The sequence below is a fragment of the Balaenoptera musculus genome, chromosome X (genome assembly GCF_009873245.2).
Source record: "Balaenoptera musculus isolate JJ_BM4_2016_0621 chromosome X, mBalMus1.pri.v3, whole genome shotgun sequence".
In the NCBI taxonomy this organism is placed as follows: Eukaryota; Metazoa; Chordata; class Mammalia; order Artiodactyla; family Balaenopteridae; genus Balaenoptera; species Balaenoptera musculus.
Window position 1 is genome coordinate 92,513,353 of NC_045806.1, and position 17,632 is coordinate 92,530,984.

The 17,632-nt window shown below is 42.3% G+C and overlaps 1 long non-coding RNA gene across 1 annotated transcript; it reads right to left on the reverse strand.

Annotated features, from left to right (window-relative positions):
• Positions 1–292: 292 nt before the first annotated feature.
• On the reverse strand, positions 293–13,197 carry LOC118889134. The gene is made up of 3 exons (XR_005018418.1): positions 13,157–13,197; positions 5,093–5,292; positions 293–458 (listed from the first exon to the last, which is right to left on the reverse strand). It is a non-coding gene; the product is annotated as an uncharacterized LOC118889134 (long non-coding RNA).
• Positions 13,198–17,632: the final 4,435 nt, after the last annotated feature.

The window sequence follows — 17,632 nt, forward strand, 5'->3', positions numbered from 1 at the left end:
GTCATCTGGGCAATGTTCATGTGATCTCTTGATCTTTCCTCTCAAACCATCTCTTCCTCCCACTTCCTTATTTCTGATATTAGTCATTCAGGCTCAAAACCTTGGAATAAACTTCAACTCACTTGTGCTTTCCTAGAGTCACTGCTGCCAGCCTATTGATAGTTCAGATTCTCAGTCTAATCTGGTACATCAGTTATCTCCTGTATCAGTTATAATATAGGTTCAGCTGCAAGTAACAGAACGCCCAAAATGACAGTGAGTTAAACAAGGTAGGTATTTATTTCTTGTGAATGTACACATAGGAAGTCCAGAGTTAGTGAAGGCTCCACAATCATTGGCATCCAGAGTTCTTTCACCATGTAGTTCTGCATTTCTCAACACACAGCTTCCACACATGGGCCAATGACGTATCATGATTCAAGATGGCTGCTCCAGCGCCATCTGTCATGTCTGCATTCCTGCCAGGAGGAAGAAGGAAAGACAGAAGTATTCCCCTCTGAAGGATACTTCCTGAAAGTTGTATTCACCACCAAAACATAGATTATAGCCCACTGACCAGAGCTTAGTCACATAGCCACTTATAGCTCCAAGGGAGGTTGGAGATATAAAATTTATTCTGGCAGCCATATTCCCAGTTTAAAATTGTGTGCTGTATATGAAAGAAGGAGAACTGATACTAGGGGACAAGTAGTATCAATCTCTGTCTTAGACTATCAAAAGAACTGGTTCCAAACTTTATTAACTCTAATTTAAATCTAACTTTAGGGCTAGAAGTGGCACCTTATAGATTGTGTGGCACAACCTACATTTTACAGAAGAGGAAACTGTGAGATTAGAACCTGACAAATTCATCTTCCTAAAGTCTCTTACGATTGTTAAGAGGAGCAAAGTATGGTGGAAAACCAGAGGCTGGGGAGTTAAGGAGGCTGAACTCATTTCAGCCATGCCATCAGCAAGCTGTGTCACATTGGATGAGTCATTTAATTCTCTCTTTGTCTTAATTATATTCTCTGTAAAATGAGAAGATTGGACTATATGTTACCTAGTAATCCTTCCAGTGTTATAATTCTATATGATTCTATGATATTTTGTCATCTGACTGCCACCATTTTTTCATTGGTGGTCTATTGCCTGGTAAATTTAGGTATTTGAGGCCCTCCATGATCAATCCCCAACCAGCCATTCCAAATATGTCCCCCATCCTCCTCTGCACACCACATACTCATTATTTCCTGAACACACCCCATGCTTTCCTTTTGTTTTTTTGCTGATGCTGTCCCCTATGTTTGTGAAATAGACTGCTTCACCAATCCCTGTCTTTGGCTGATAATAATCTTCCCGATGTGTCAAGGCCCATTTTTAGACAAATATATATATACATAAAATTAAGAACTTACTCTGGGTTAGGCCTTGGTCTGAGAGATTTACATATATTAACTCATTTAATACTTAGAGTAAGCCTGTGAGATACATGTTATCATTATCATCCCCATTCTACAGAGGAGCAAACTAAAGCACAGGAAGTTAAGTAACTTTTCGTGGCACAAAGCATGTTTCATCTAATCAGTTTCATCTTCCTCTTCCTCGACATACATTTCCCATCTTCCCTTCTAGTTAGGCTAAGACCATGTGACTGGCTTCTGACCAACATAATATGCACAGAAATGATGTAAGCCATTTCTAGGCCTGGCTCTTAAAAACATCTCATAATTCCCTCATGTCTTTTCTTCCCCTTCTGCAGCATCTTCAGAGGCCATATGTTGATATGGTGGTATTACAAGATGGCGGAGCCTCCATCATCCAAGGTCCCTTCTATCTTGACTATTCACTTGCCTCAAGGCACATAAGTGTTAAAGGCAGAGAAAGAATATGAAGTCAGGCCATGTGACTCCAGAGCTCACATTCTGAGCTATGGAATGCGTCTTCCTCCAACTTTTGTAACTTTTTCTATGGAATACTTCAAGCAGTTACAGAAGTTGAAAGAATAGTACAATGAACCCAATTTACCCGTCATCCAGATTAAGACATTATCAACTCAAGGCCAATCTTGTTTCCCTTAATGTTCCACTCCCTTGCTATCATTTTGAAGCAAATCCCAGTCATTATATCATTATATATATATATATAATTATATCAACTATAATTATTTCACTGTGTATCTCTGTAAGATAAGAACTCCTTAAAAAAATAACTATACCAGCATCTCACTAAAAACATTAACAGAAATTCCTTAATATCATTAAATATCCAGTGTACATATTATTAATTTGTGTGTTTTTTAAATAGTTTTTTTAAGCAAACTTTATTTATTTATTTACTTTTGGCCACACTGAACGGCATGTGGGATCTTAGCTCCCTGACCAGGGATCAAACCCATGCTCCCTGCAGTGGAATCGTGGAGCCCTAACCACTGGACCGCCAGGGAATTCCCTTTTTAAGTATTTTGAATCAGGAAAAATAAGATCTATACATTGTAATTGGTTGATGTCTCTTGTTTTTCTTTTAACATTTCCCAAACTTCTTTCTTCCCCAGTTTTATTGAGATATAATTGATATATAACTTTGTGTACTTCACAAAATGAAAAGACAACCTATGGAATGGGAGAAAATATTTGAAAATCATATGTCTGATAAGGGGTTAATATCTAAAATATATAAAGAACTCATAGAACTCAATAGCAAAACAAAAAAATCTGACTAAAAAATGGACAGAGGGGGCTTCCCTGGTGGCGCAGTGGTTGAGAATCTGCCTGCTAATGCAGGGGACACGGGTTCGAGCCCTGGTCTGGGAAGATCCCACATGCCGCGGAGCAACTAGGCCCGTGAGCCACAACTACTGAGCCTGCGTGTCTGGAGCCTGTGCTCCGCAACGACAGAGGCCGCGATAGTGAGAGGCCCGTGCACCGCGATGAAGAGTGGCCCCCGCTTGCTGCAACTAGAGAAAGCCCTCGCACAGAAACGAAGACCTAACACAGCCATAAATAAAATAAAATAAATTTAAAAAAATTGGACAGAGGAATTGAACAGATATGTTTCCAGAGAAGACATACGGATGGCCAACAGGTACGTGAAAAGGTGCTCAACATCATTAATCATCAGGGAAATGAAAATCAAAACCACAAGGAGATATCACCTCACACCTGTTAGGATGGCTATTAGCAAGACAAGAAATAACAAGTGTTGGTGAGGATGTGGAGAAAAGGGTATTCTTGTGCACTGTTGGTTGGAATGTAAATTGGTGCAGCCTATATGGAAAACAGTATGGACGTTTCTCAAAACATTAAAAATAGAACTACCAGGGACTTCCCTGGTGGCGCAGTGGTTAAGAATCCGCCTGCCAATGTAGGGGACTTGGGTTCAAGCCCTTTTCCGGGAAGACCCCACTTGCCGCAGAGCAACTAAGCCCGTGAGCCACAGCTACTGAGCCTGCGCTCTAGAGCCCGCGAGCCACAACTACTGAGCCCACGTGCCACAACTACTGAAGCCCGCGCACCTAGAGCCCGTGCTCCGCAACAAGAGAAGCCACCGCAGTGAGAAGTCCGTGCACCGCAACGAGGAGTAGCCCACGTTCACCGCAACTAAAGAAAGCCTGCACGCAGCAATGAAGACCCAACGTAGCCAAGAATAAATAAATAAATAAATAAATAAATAAATAAATAAATAAAATAGAACTACCATATGTGGGACTTCCCTGGCTGTCCAGTGGTTAAGACTCCACCCTTCCATTGCAGGGGGCACATGGAGCGGCCAAAAAAAAAAAAAAAAAACTACCATATGATCCAGTAATTCCACTTCTGGGTATTTATCCCAAGAGAATGAAACTACTAACTTGAAAAGTTATATGCACCCTTGTGTTCATTGCAACATTATTTACAATAGGCAATGTATGAAAACAACCCAAATGTCCACTGATAGATGATATTTGATATATATATATATATATATATATATATATATATATATATATATATAATGTTTTCATTATATATATACACACATACACATACCTAATGGAATTTGGCCAGAAAAAAGAATGAAATCTTTACATTTGTGACAAGATGGATGGACCTTGAGAGCATTATGTTAAGTGAAACAAGCCAGACGAAGAAAGAGAAATACCATATGACCTCTTTTATGTGGAATGTAAAAAAGCAAAACCAAAAACATTGTGTAAGTTTAAGGTGTACAACATGATGATTTGATACACATATATGTTGCAAAATGATCACCACAATAAAGTTAGCTAACACCCCTATACTCTCTTGGCAACTTTCAAGTATATAATACATTATTGTTAACTATAGTCACCATGCTGTGTATTAGATCTCCAGAACTTATTAATTTTCTAACTAGGCGTTTGTACCCTTTGACCAGTATATCCCCTTTCCCCCCCCTACCTCTTCACCCCTGGCATCCACCATTCTACTTTCCATTTCTACGAATTTGAGCTTTGTTTTTTTTTAGATTCCACATAGAGATGAGATCCTACAGAATTTGTCTATCTCTGTTTGACTTATTTCACTTAACATAATGCCCTCAAGGCCCATCCATGTTGTCACAAAAGACAGGATTTCCTTCTTTTTATGGCCCAATAATATTCCATTGTATATAAATGCACCACAATTTCTTTATCCATTTATCCATCCATGAACCCTTAGGTTATTTCCATATCTTGACTATTGTGCATAATGCTGCAAAGAACATGGGGGTGCAGATATCTCTCTGAGAGAGTGATTTCATTTTCTGTGGATATATACCCAGAAGTGGGATTGCTGGATCATATGGTAGTTCTATTTTTAATTTTTTGAGGAACCTCCATACTGTTTTCCATAGTGGCTGAACCAATTTACTTTCCCACCAACAGTGTGCTAGGGTTTCCTATCCTCCACATCCTAGCTAACACTTGTCTTCTTGATAATAGCCATTCAAACAGGTGTGTGGTGATATCTCACAATTATTTGATTTTCTCTATCTATGTTCAGCAGCTCAGGTGCAAGAATGGAGAAGATTACTTGAATTCACTTAAGACTGGAGGTTTTGCCTGAGCAGGTAACACAGAAAGACGATGGAACGAGCATTTGAGAGTACTTACTTGAGTATAATTGGAGTGATGAACAATGGCATATAAGCTGAGTAAGGAAAGAAATGAGGACAGGAAGGAGGCTGGTAGATTGAAGTGTGATACACACTGTGATGTACCACCCAGACTACCTTTCAACGAAGGTCTTGTTGCCTCAGTTGTTGGGAATGCCTTCAGCTGTGCTGCCAGGGCCTTCAAGGATTACTTCATAGCTGCAGAGAGATAGCTGCCTTACACAAAGAAGTCACACCCCTTCCCCAGTGGCCCACGTTCAATGACTGACCAAGACATGAATATAAAGGCCTGGTCATCTTGGCCCAACTCAGAACAACACTTAAGGACCATGGTAGTTTCAGAATTTCCCTATGGGATTGACCAATACAGTCACTAGGCCTGTATTACATCCCAAATTCTGCCCAATTCTGCTTCTTTCTCCTCCTTTCTACAGGTATTAATCCCAAGGGCACTTCTTTTTTTTTTTTTAAATCTTTATTGGAGTATAATTGCTTTACAATGGTGTGTTAGTTTCTGCTGTATAACAAAGTGAATCAGCTATACATATACCTATATCCCCATATCCCCTTCCTCTTGCGTCTCCCTCCCACCCTCCCTATCCCACCCTTCTAGGTGGTCGCAAAGCACAGAACTGACCTCCCTGTGCTATGCGGCTGCTTCCCACTAGCTATCTATTTTACATTTGGTAGTGTATATATGTCCATGCCACTCTCTCACTTCGCCCCAGCTTACCCTTCACCCTCCCCGTGTCCTCAAGTCCATTCTCTACGTCTGCGTCTTTATTCCTGTCCTGCCAAGGGCACTTCTTAATAAACATCTTGCACACTAAACTCCCTCTGAGAGTTTGCTTCCTGGGGAAACCAATCTGTGACATGGTGTCTGTGTATGGAGTCGCTGTACTGGGAGTAAATGAGATGAAAGGATGGAAGGGTGTGGTCATAGGGTGGAATGTCTTATGATTTCAGAGGTGGAACAATTCTGGATGATGACAAAGGACACGGGTGTGGCCAAGAGAGTAAGTGGCTAAAGTGGGATGAAAGGCAGGATCATTGAGGATGAGGAAGTCACATGCATGTGGAAGTCACCAAGACTTCACTAAGTCAATAGGTATTTACTTTATTAAAGATCTACTGTATTAGCTAGTTATTTCTGTGCAATAAATTACTCCCAAATCTAGAGGCTTAAAACCACAAACATTTGTTATCTCACATTGTCTGTGAATCAGGAATCTGAGTGTGGCTTAGTTAGATGTCTCTGTCTCAGCATCTCTCATCAGGCTGCAATCAAGGTGTTGACCAGGGCTACATCTCAAGGCTTGACTGGGGAAAAATCCACTTCCAATTCCCCTCCAAGCTCACTCAGATATGTGCTGAGAGGCCTTGGGCCCTCTCTGGCTGTTGACCAGAGGTATCAGTTCCTTACTATGTGGGCCTTTCCATAGAGCAGCCCCCAACATGGCAGCTGGCTTCCCTCAGAGTCAGTGAGCAAAAGAGTGAGAGAGCATTCAAGACAGAAGCCATAATCTTTTGTAATCTCATCTCTGAAGTGACATCTGTCACCTCTGCTTCTGGAAGGGGAGGGGATTACACAAGGGTGTGAATAAGAGGAGGTGAGGGTCATGGGAGCCATTTTAGAGGCTGCCTACCACACCTACTCTGTACAGGACACTATTCTAAGTGCTCGAGATTCAGCAGTGAATTGAGGCAGACAAAAGCCTTTTTTCTTAACACCTTCAAGTTGGCGGGAGACAGACAAAAACAAGTAAACAGATGATCATTTAAGAACATGGTATGTGCTAGGAAAATAATAAAATAGGATAATGTAGAAGAGAGCAAGTGGGTGGGATGGAGGTAGGGGGTTATTTTTATATCGGGTGGCCATGGAATACCTCTCTGAAGTGACATTTCAGCTGTGAACTGGATGAATGAGTAGTTATCCATGCAAAATTTTGGGAGAAAAACTTGCCAGGCAGAGGGAAAAGCAAATGTAAGGAACGTTAGGGAATGAGCTTGGTGAGTTCATGTGGCTAGAGCAGAGTGAGAAAACCCAAGACGAGAGAGCAGAAGTAGGTGGGAGCCAATCACGCAGGGCCTTGTAATCCATGCACGGTGAGAAATATGGACTTTATCCTAAGAGCAATGGGAAGCCACTGGAGGGTTTAGGCAAATGGGGGACACGATCAAATTTATTTATTTATTTTTTTAATTATTTATTTATTTATTTATTTATTTATTTTTGGCTGTGTTGGGTCTTCGTTTCTGTGTGAGGGCTTTCTCTAGTTGTGGCAAGTGGGGGCCACTCTTCATCGCGGTGCACGGGCCTCTCACTGTCGCGGCCTCTCTTGCTGCAGAACACAGGCTCCAGACGCGCAGGCTCAGTAGTTGTGGCTCACGGGCCTAGTTGCTCCGCGGCACGTGGGATCTTCCCAGACCAGGGCTCGAACCCGTGTCCCCTGCATCGGCAGGCAGATTCTCAACCACTGCGCCACCAAGGAAGCCCCAAATTTAATTTTTATTTTATTTTTTATTTATTTATTTTTTATTTATTTATTTTTTATTTATTTATTTTTTATTTATTTATTTTTGGCTGCGTTGGGTCTCCATTGCTGCACACGGGCTTTCTCTAGTTGCAGCGAGTGGGGGCTACTCGTTGCGGTGCGCGGGCTTCTCATTGCGGTGGCTTCTCTTGTGGAGCACCGGCTCTAGGCGCACAGACTTCGGTAGTTGTGGCATGTGGGCTCAATAGTTGTGGCTCGCGGACTCTAGAGCGCAGGCTCAGTAGTTGTGGTGCACGGGCTTAGTTGCTCCGCGGCATGTGGGATCTTCCCGGACCCGGGAACAAACCCGTGTCCCCTGCATTGGCAGGCGGATTCTTAAACACTGCGCCACCAGCGAAGCCCCAGTTTAGGTTTTAAAAAGATTTCTTTGCTGTAAGGAGAACATAGACTGAATTTTTGAAGGGCTGCATGGAGGTCCAGAGAGATGGCAGGACTTGGGATGGAGAGGAAGACGGAGAGGTAGGTGTCTGCGTATTCATTGAATGACGGGGACTTTAGCAGATGACCATGGTGCACAAGGGGGAAATGTGGTATTGCTGGCTTGAAGGAGCTTCAAAGCAGTAGAGGTTTTGACCTGAGGGTGAAGGAGGAGTGGTCTGGAAGCAGCACTTCGAACAAGGAGGACACCTACCCCACTTTCACAAGAGAGGCCCGCTCAGGAAGCCACGCATCAGTTAAGGCATCAGGAGTAAAGAACATTCGGTGAGGAGATCCATGCCTCAACCAGGTGGTGGGGAGCCCTTTTGTCATCTGGCGTCACCGACCCACAGCAAAGCTCATTCAGGGCCCTTCTCTGATTTAGAGCGCCCGCATCTAATTCGAGTCAGAAAGAGACACTATAAATTCTGAGAATTCTGAGGTGAGTGTGAGCAAGATAAGCTGCTTTTTGAAAATAATTTAGGATTTAGGCTTCAGCCTTTGAAATTCCAGTTAAGTTATTAGTCACAAATCTTCAACTGCTCTTCATCCTTCAACCTACTGCTTCCTTCCAAATGACTCAGCTGGGGCAGTCTGCCTAGGAAAACGTTATTTTCTGGCTTCCTATAGCAATGACCAGAGAAACAGCAGGCCAAGCTGCAAATAAGCAGGCCAAGAACCAGATCTGGCCCTGGGCTTGGAAGTTCTTTACCTTTCCCCTGGACCAGTGTTCCCGTCCCCACCCCCCCAAGAACCAATTTTTTTTTCCCCTAGGGGCTGATATCACTCCCGTTGAGAATGCATCCCCCTAATGCAAAGAAGCACCTCTGATGGTGAAGATTTTAGACACAAGGGCAGAGCCCATTATGAGACTTTTTAGAGTTGGGAGCTGGGAGGGGTTAGCCCCCCAACCCAAACCACATCAAGCAGGGAACATATGTCTGCTGCAGATAGAACCGTCACTGTATTTCATAAGTCAGAGGTCGAGTTTGGGAATCAGTCTTTTGCGCTTGTTTATTTATCCTTGGTTGGTTCCATTGGAACCCAATGGTTCTTCTTGGGACTGAGAGCTGAGTTGGGTTCCGGATGGCAGAGTAAACCCCATACCAAAGGGGACCACCTGGAAGTACATCATTGTTCCATGAAACAAACATCGATGTACTTCCGTAACAGGGAAGAGCTAAATCGGACTCCATGTTGGATCTGTTTCTTTGACTTTAACCTTTGCTTTTCGTTGCTTTTGTTATACATAATGGCCTGACACAGGGAACCCTGCCCCTCTGCCTGAATGTTGAACTAAAGTGCCTTCGTTCAGCTCACAGGGAGACGATCTGACCCTGCCCACCTGTAAATGGCTGAAATTAACACATGCCCTCACCAAGGCTGGCCATTCCAGGAGATGTTTTGCAAGACTGATTGCCCTTTTTACTTTACTTCCTCACCGCCTCTCCCTCTCTATTTTGCCTTTTTACTTCACTTCCCTCTCTGATTCTATCAAAGAAACTGGCATCTAGACCCCGATAAGATGGTTCTTTTAAGGCACTAGTCCGCCATCTTCTCCATCTGCCGGCTTTCCGAATAAAGTCATATTCCTTGCCTCAACACCTCGTCTCCAATTTATTGGCCTGTCGTGTGGCGAGCGGAGCGAGCTTGGACTCAGTTACACTTCTCTTGCAGCAAGACCCGGCAATGGCTGTTCGGTGGAATCTTCCATCTTCCGTGTGCGTTCTAAGCAGCCTGCACATCCCTCCCTCCCTCCCCCTGCTGTGGTTCTTCCAGACATCTGACAGGAGGAGCACGTGAGGCCCTCCAGGAGGGCTGCCTTTCCCAGCTCCTCAAAGACTCCTTATTAGCTGGAAGGTAGCAGGGAGGGCTGGGGCAGGGAGGCTGCCCTGGAAAGTCAGACAGCTCCCCAGAGAGCAGCCTGTCTCTGAGCTGCATGGAGGGAGCTGGGGGTGCTACACCTGGGCAGTGGAGCTGGGGAGAGCGTGCCTCCCTGCCCCCGCCCTCTCCCGCTCTCAGGCTGCCGGAAGCTAGGCAGACTGCCATGGCCAGACGCTCTGTTATTACCCGGGCTTTGGTTCACCTGAGCCTCTCTTCCCGACTGAGCAGCAGTCGGCTGTCCACCTCAATTTCCAAGCCCATGTTTACAGTAGAGAGGGCTGAGATAGACTGTATCTATAAAGAGAATCATTGAAGAGCTCTTAGGCTGGACTACTCTATTTTCTCATCTCCCAAGGAGACCTGGCTTCCCAGCATGCTCCCCGATACAGCCTAATCTGGGAATAAAACAAAATCGGTGAGTTCGCCTCATTTCTTGGAGATTCGCATGTGAGGTCCATGTGATGGCCCCCAGTGCCTTGTATCCCCCTGGGCTCACTGATTTCCCTCGGAGAAGACTCCCATGGGAACTGAAAGACCGCACCCCCCACCAGTCAACACAGGAAGGAATCCTCGGGCAGATTTCTTAACTCTGACTCAGTGGGTCCCACACTTTAGTATGTATCATAACCACCTGGAGAGCTGGATCAGGCAGAGGCCCCAGATTTTCTGGTTCAGTAGGTGTAGAGTGAGGTGTGGGCCCTGGGATTTCTAACAAGCTCCCGAGTAACACAGATGCTCAGCTGTCCAGGGCTAGAGTTTGGGAAGTAGTGCTTTGGGAGCTCTTGGATGGGCTTCAGGAACTTCATCGACCCCCGGAACTCTATGCAAATTGTGTATTTGGTGCTTTCATCCAGATAGAGGCGCATACAATTAAAAGACACTGTTCTAAGAGAGTAGTCAGAACATACTAGATATTTCTTGGGAAGAAGCAGACATTGATCAACAAACGAGGCCATTGGGTCCCTGGGGGAGGCTGTCTACAGGAGGAGGAAGTACGAGGAGAATGGCCCTGGGGCCCCCAGTGACAACCAAGTAACTATTTCCTCTTAGCACACTCTTCTGTGAAAAAATCAGATGCTAATCAAATCACCCTTACCCGTGGCCTGTTCCAGCAAGACTCAGGCCTCTACTAAAGCCTGCTTTGTACAGGAAGCACTTACTTCCCCCTTCACCAGCACCTTCTCCTCTTGGGGTAAGGATGTGCTTTGTTTGTACTTTAATTTTTTAAAAAAAAAATATTTATTTATTTATTTGGCTGTGCTGGGTATTAGTTGCAGCACACAGGATACCTGGGCCCCCTGCATTGGGAGTGTGGCGTCTTAGCCACTGGACCACCAGAGAAGTCCCTGTTGGTACTTTAATAAAAGAAAAGAGAAAGAGAGAGAAGGGGGAGGAGAGAGGGAGAAAGAGGGAGAAATATTGAAAAGGTCATTCTTTATCTACATATCAAAAAAGATAAAGAGTTCCAGGTGTGATTCTTCCTCTCTCTCTCTCTCTCTCTACACACACACACACACACACACACACACACACACAGTGGGATGCTATTATAATTGACTGACCACATGGTACAATTTGAGAGACCTCCGCACAAAAGTATCATTTTCCCCATCAGTCACTCCTCCTTTATAGCTTCATTTGAGTCTTGAATCATGAGGTTTTTCCTCTTTCAAATTTTCCTATCAGAATTCAGATATAGTCGTCCCTCAGTATCCAAGGGGGATTGGTTCCAGCACTCCTGTGGATAGCAAAATCTGCAGATGCTCAAGTCCCTTGTATACAATTGCACAGTATTGCATATAACCTACGCATATGCTCCTGTGTACGTCAAAGCTTCTCTAGATTATTTATAATATCCAATACAATGTAAATGCTGTGTAAATAGTTGCCAGTGCATGGCAAATTCAGATTTTTCTTTTTGGAAATTTCTGGAATTTTTTTTCCGAATATTTTCAATCTGCATTTGGTTGAATAGGTGGATGCAGAAACTGTGGATACAGAGGGCCAACTGTACTCTAGTTGGGGACTGAGACTTCAACCAGAGGTTCTTAACCAGGATCCATGGATGTCCCTAGGCTGTGGGATGCTTTAGTGTGCATCAAAATTACAAGAATGAGTTTACATGCAAATTCCATGTCCCCACCCACTTGCAAAGAATCTGATTCCTTCACCCTAGAGAGGTGCGCAGAAGACTGTATTTTAAACAAGGCTCTCAAGAGATTGCTATACAGGTTGTCCTTAGGCCACACTTCAAGAAACACTACTTTTCAGAAGGACTGTGAACTCCCTGAAAGTAAATGCAAAATCGTGGGTGTGTTATATGTGAGTATATTTCTGGGCATTGGGAACAGAGCTTTAATCAGATTCTGAAAGGCTCCTTGAATTGAAAAGGCAGATAATCACTAACCAGGAAATATTTTAGCAAGGAATAGCAACAATAGGATCCAGAATATAAGTGGTAGGGCAAGGAGGGAAGGAATGTCCCTAGAACGTATACAATATCGAAGCAGGAAACTCCTCAAAAAAAGTCACCTTGCTACCTGTTCTGACTGAGAAATGGGAGAAATCATACATATCACAACTAAAATGAAGGATCTTTAACCTGTGAAAAAAATATTTGCCATTTACATCCAAAGAGTTCATTTCCTTACTATATAAAGAACTGCTGCAAATTAATAAAGAAAAGACAGTGTATAATATTGTACACAGATTGGCTCAAGATGGCGGAGTAGAAGGACGTGCACTCACTACCTCTTGCAAGAGCACCGGAATCACAACTAACTGCTGAACAATCATCGACAGGAAGAAACTGGAACTCACCAAAAAAGATACCCCACATCCAAAGACAAAGGAGAAGCTGCAACGAGATGGTAGGAGGGGCGCAATCACAATAAAATCAAATCCCATAACTGCTGGGTGGGTGACTCACAAACTGGAGAACACTTATACCACAGAAGTCCACCCACTGGAGTGAAGGTTCTGATCCCCACGTCACGTCAGGCTTCCCAACCTGGGGGTCTGGCAACGGGAGGAGGAATTCACAGAGAATCAGACTTCGAAGGCTAGCGGGATTTGATTGCAGGACTTTGACAGGACTGGGGGAAACAGAGATTCCACACTTGGAGGGCACACACAAAGTAGTGTGTGCATCAGGACCCAGGGGGAAGGAGCAGTGACCCCATAGGAGACTGAACCAGACCTACCTGCTAGTGTTGGGGGGTCTCCTGCAGAGGCGGGGGGTGGCTCTGTCTCACTGTGAGGACAAGGACACTGGCAGCAGAAGTTCTGGGAAGTACTCCTTGGCGTGAGCCCTCCCAGAGTCCGCCATTATCCCCACCAAAGAGCCTGTAGCTTCCAGTGCTGGGTCACCTCAGGTCAAACAAACAACAGGGAGGGAACTCAGCCCCACCCATCAGCAGACAAGCAGACTAAAGTTTTACTGAGCTCTGCCCACCACCAGTCCCTCCCATCAGAAAGCTTGCACAAGCCTCTTAGATAGCCTCATCCACCAGAGGGCAGACAGCAGAAGCAAGAAGAACTACAATCCTGCAGCCTGTGGACTGAAAAACACATTCACAGAAAGATACACAAAATGAGAAGGCAGAGGACTATGTACCAGATGAAGGAATAAGATAAAACCCCAGAAAAACAACTAAATGAAGTGTAGATAGGCAACCTTCCAGAAAAAGAATTCAGAATAATGATAGTGAAGATGATCCAGGACCTCAGAAAAAGAATGGAGACAAAGATCAAGAAGATGCATGAAATGTTTAACAGAGACCTAGAAGAATTAAAGAACAAACACCTAGAAGAATTAAAGAAAAAAGAAACAGAGATGACCAATACAATAACTGAAATGAAAAATACACTACAAGGAATCAGTAGCAGAATAACTGAGGCAGAAGAACCTGGAATAAGAACCTGGATAAGTGACCTGGAAGGCAGAATGGTGGAATTCACTGCCATGGAACAGAATAAAGAAAAAAGAATGAAAAGAAATGAAGACAGCCTAAGAGACATCTGAGACAACATTAAATGCACCAACATTCGCATTATAGGGGTCTCAGAAGGAGAAGAGAGAGAGAAAGTACCCGAGAAAATATTGGAAGAGATTATACTCGAAAAATTCCCTAACATGGGAAAGGAAATAGCCACCCAAGTCCAGGAAGTGCAGAGAGTCCCAGGCAGGATAAACCAGAGGAGAAACACACCGATACACATAATAATCAAATCGATAAAAATTAAAGACAAAGAAAAATTATTAAAAGCAACAAGGGAAAAACGACAAATAACATACATGGGAACTCCCAGAAGGTTAACAGCTGATTTCTCAGCAGAAACTCTACAAGCCAGAATGCAGTGGCACGATATATTTAAAGTGATGAAAGGTACGAACCTACAACCAAGATTACTCTACCTGACAAGGATCTCATTCAATGGAGAAATCAAAAGCTTTTCAGACAAGCAAAAGCTAAGAGAGCTCAGCACCACCAAACCAGCTCTACAACAAATGCAAAGGAACTTCTCTAAGTGGGAAACACAAGAGAAGAAAAGGACCTACTAAAACAAACACAAAACAATTAAGAAAATGGTAATAGGAACATACATATTGATAATTACCTTAAATGTGAATGGATTAAATGCTCCAAGCAAAAGAAACAGGCTTGCTGAATGGATACAAAAACAAGACCCATCATATACCCAGAGAAAACCGTAATTCAAAAAGACACATGCACCCGAATGTTCATTGCAGCACTATTTACAATAGCCAGGTCATGGAAGCAACCTAAATGCCCATCAACAGACGAATGGATAAAGAGGTAGTGGTACATATATACAATGGAATATTACTCAGCCATAAAAAGGAACGAAATTGAGTCATTTGTTGAGAAGTGGATGGATCTAGAGATTGTCATACAGGGTGAAGTAAGTCAGAAAGAGAAAAACAAATATCGTATATTAATGCATGTATGTGGAACCTAGAAAAATGGTACAGATGAGCCGGTTTGCAGGGCAGAAGTTGAGACACAGATGTAGAGAATGGACATATGGACACCAAGGGGGGAAAACTGCGGTGGGGTGGGGATGGTGGTGTGCTGAATTGGGCGATTGGGATTGACATGTATACACTGATGTGTATAAAATTGATGCCTAATAAGAACCTGCAGTATAAAACAACAAACAAACAAAACAACTAATACTAAACTTTCATTGGGTTATTTGTATGGAAATATGTTAATATAAATGTTTCAGACATTACATGAAATTTCTAAAAATCTTATATTTGTATTTGTATGGAAATATGTATGGAAATATGTTAATATAAATGTTTCAGACATTATATGAAATTTCTAAAAAAAAAACAAAACAAAAAAACAAACAAAAAAAACAAGACCCATATATATGCTGTCTACAAGAGACCCACTTCAGACCTAGGGACACATACAGACTGAAAGTGAGGGGATGGAAAAAGATATTCCATGCAAATGGAAATCAAAAGAAAGCTGGAGTACCAATACTCATGTCAGATAAAATAGACTTTAAAACAAAGAATGTTACAAGAGACAAGGAAGGACACTACATAATGATCAAGGCATCAATCCAAGAAGAAGATATAACAATTATAAATATATATAGGCACCCAACATAGGAGCACCTCAATACATAAGGCAAATGCTAACAGCTATAAAAGAGGAAATCGACAGTAACACAATAATAGTGGGGGACTTTAACACCTCACTTACACCAATGGACAGATCATCCTGACAGAAAATTAATAAGGAAACACAAGCTTTAAATGACACAATAGACCAGATAGATTTAATTGATATTTATAGGACATTCCATCCAAAAACAGGAGATTACACTTTCTTCTCAAGTGCACACTGAGCATTCTCCAGGATAGATCACATCTTGGGTCACAGATCAAGCCTCACTAAATTTAAGAAAAATGAAATGATATCAAGCATCTTTTCCGAACACAATGCTATGAGATTAGAAATAAATTACAGGAAAAAAAAAACACCCACAAACACATGGAGGCTAAACAATATGCTATTAAATAACCAAGAGATCACTGAAGAAATCGAAGATGAAATCAGGAAATACCTAGGGACAAATGACAGTGAAAACACAATGATCCAAAACCTATGGGATGCAGCAAAGGCAGTTCTAAGAGGGAAGTTTATAGCAATACAATCCTACCTCAAGAACAAGAAAAATCTCAAATAAATGATCTAACATTACACCTAAAGTAACTAGAGGAAGAAGAACAAACAAAACCCAAAGTTAGTAGAAGGAGAGAAATCATAAAGATCAGAGCAGAAATAAATGAAATAGAAACAAAGAAAACAATAGCAAAGATCAATAAAACCAAAAGCTGGTTCTCTGAGAAGATAAACAACATTGATAAACCCTAAGCAAGACTCATCAAGAAAAAGAGGTAGAGGACTCAAATCAATAAAATTAGAAATGAAAAAGGAGAAGTTACAATGGGCATGGCAGGAATGTAAAGCATCATAAGAGACTACTACAAGCAACTCTATGCCAATAAAATGGACAACCTGGTAGAAAAGGACAAGTTCTTAGAAAGGTATAACCTTCCAAGACTGAACCAGGAAGAAATAGAAAATATGAACAGACCAATCACGAATAATGAAATTGAAACCAGAATTAAAAATCTTCCAACAGGGGGCTTCCCTGGTGGCACAGTGGTTGAGAGTCTGCCTGCCAATGCGGGGGACACGGGTTCGAGCACTGGTCTGGGAAGATCCCACATGCCGTGGAGCAACTGCGCCCGTGAGCCACGATTACTGAGCCTGTGCATCTGGATGGACTTAGAGACTGTCATACAGAGTGAAGTAAGTCAGAAAGGGAAAAACAAATATCGTATTAACGCATATATGTGGAATCTAGAAAAATGGTGCAGATGAACCAGTTTGCAGGGCAGAGATGGAGACACAGATGTAGAGAAGAGACGTGTGGACGCCAGGTGGGGAAAGCGGGGTGGGGGGGTTGATGGTAGGATGAATTGGGAGATTGGGATTGACATATATACACTAGTATGTATAAAGTAGGTAGCTAATAAGAACCTGCTATATAAAAAGAATAAATATAATATTATAGGAAATTGAAATAAATTTTAAAAATATTGTACATATATAATATTGTAACTGTAACTTATATAATATTGTACATCAACTATATTTCAATAAAAAATAATTGAAAAAGAAAAGGAAAGACCACTAAGCAAATAGAAAAATGGGCAATGGATGTGAACAGTTTACAGTAAAGGAAACACAAATGGCTCTTAAACATATGAAAAGTTTCCCATTGTCGCTCATAATAAGAGAAATGCAATTTAATATTGCAATGAGATCTCATTTTTCATCTATCAGATTGAAGGATATGAAAAAGTGTGACAATACACTGTGCTGGTGAGTGTGTAGATTGCAATATCTCTATGGAGGGCAATTTGGTGATATGTATAAAAGTTACAGATGCCCGCATCATTTGTTGGAGCCATTCCACTGTTAAGAATTTATCATACAAACATACTCCCACATGTGTAAAGATCTTTCATTAGCAAAAGATTGTGGGAAAAAAAAAGTTTGCAGAAAACCTAAATATCTGTCAATAGGAGGTGGGTTAAATAATTCACAGCAATCGATACAAAGGAA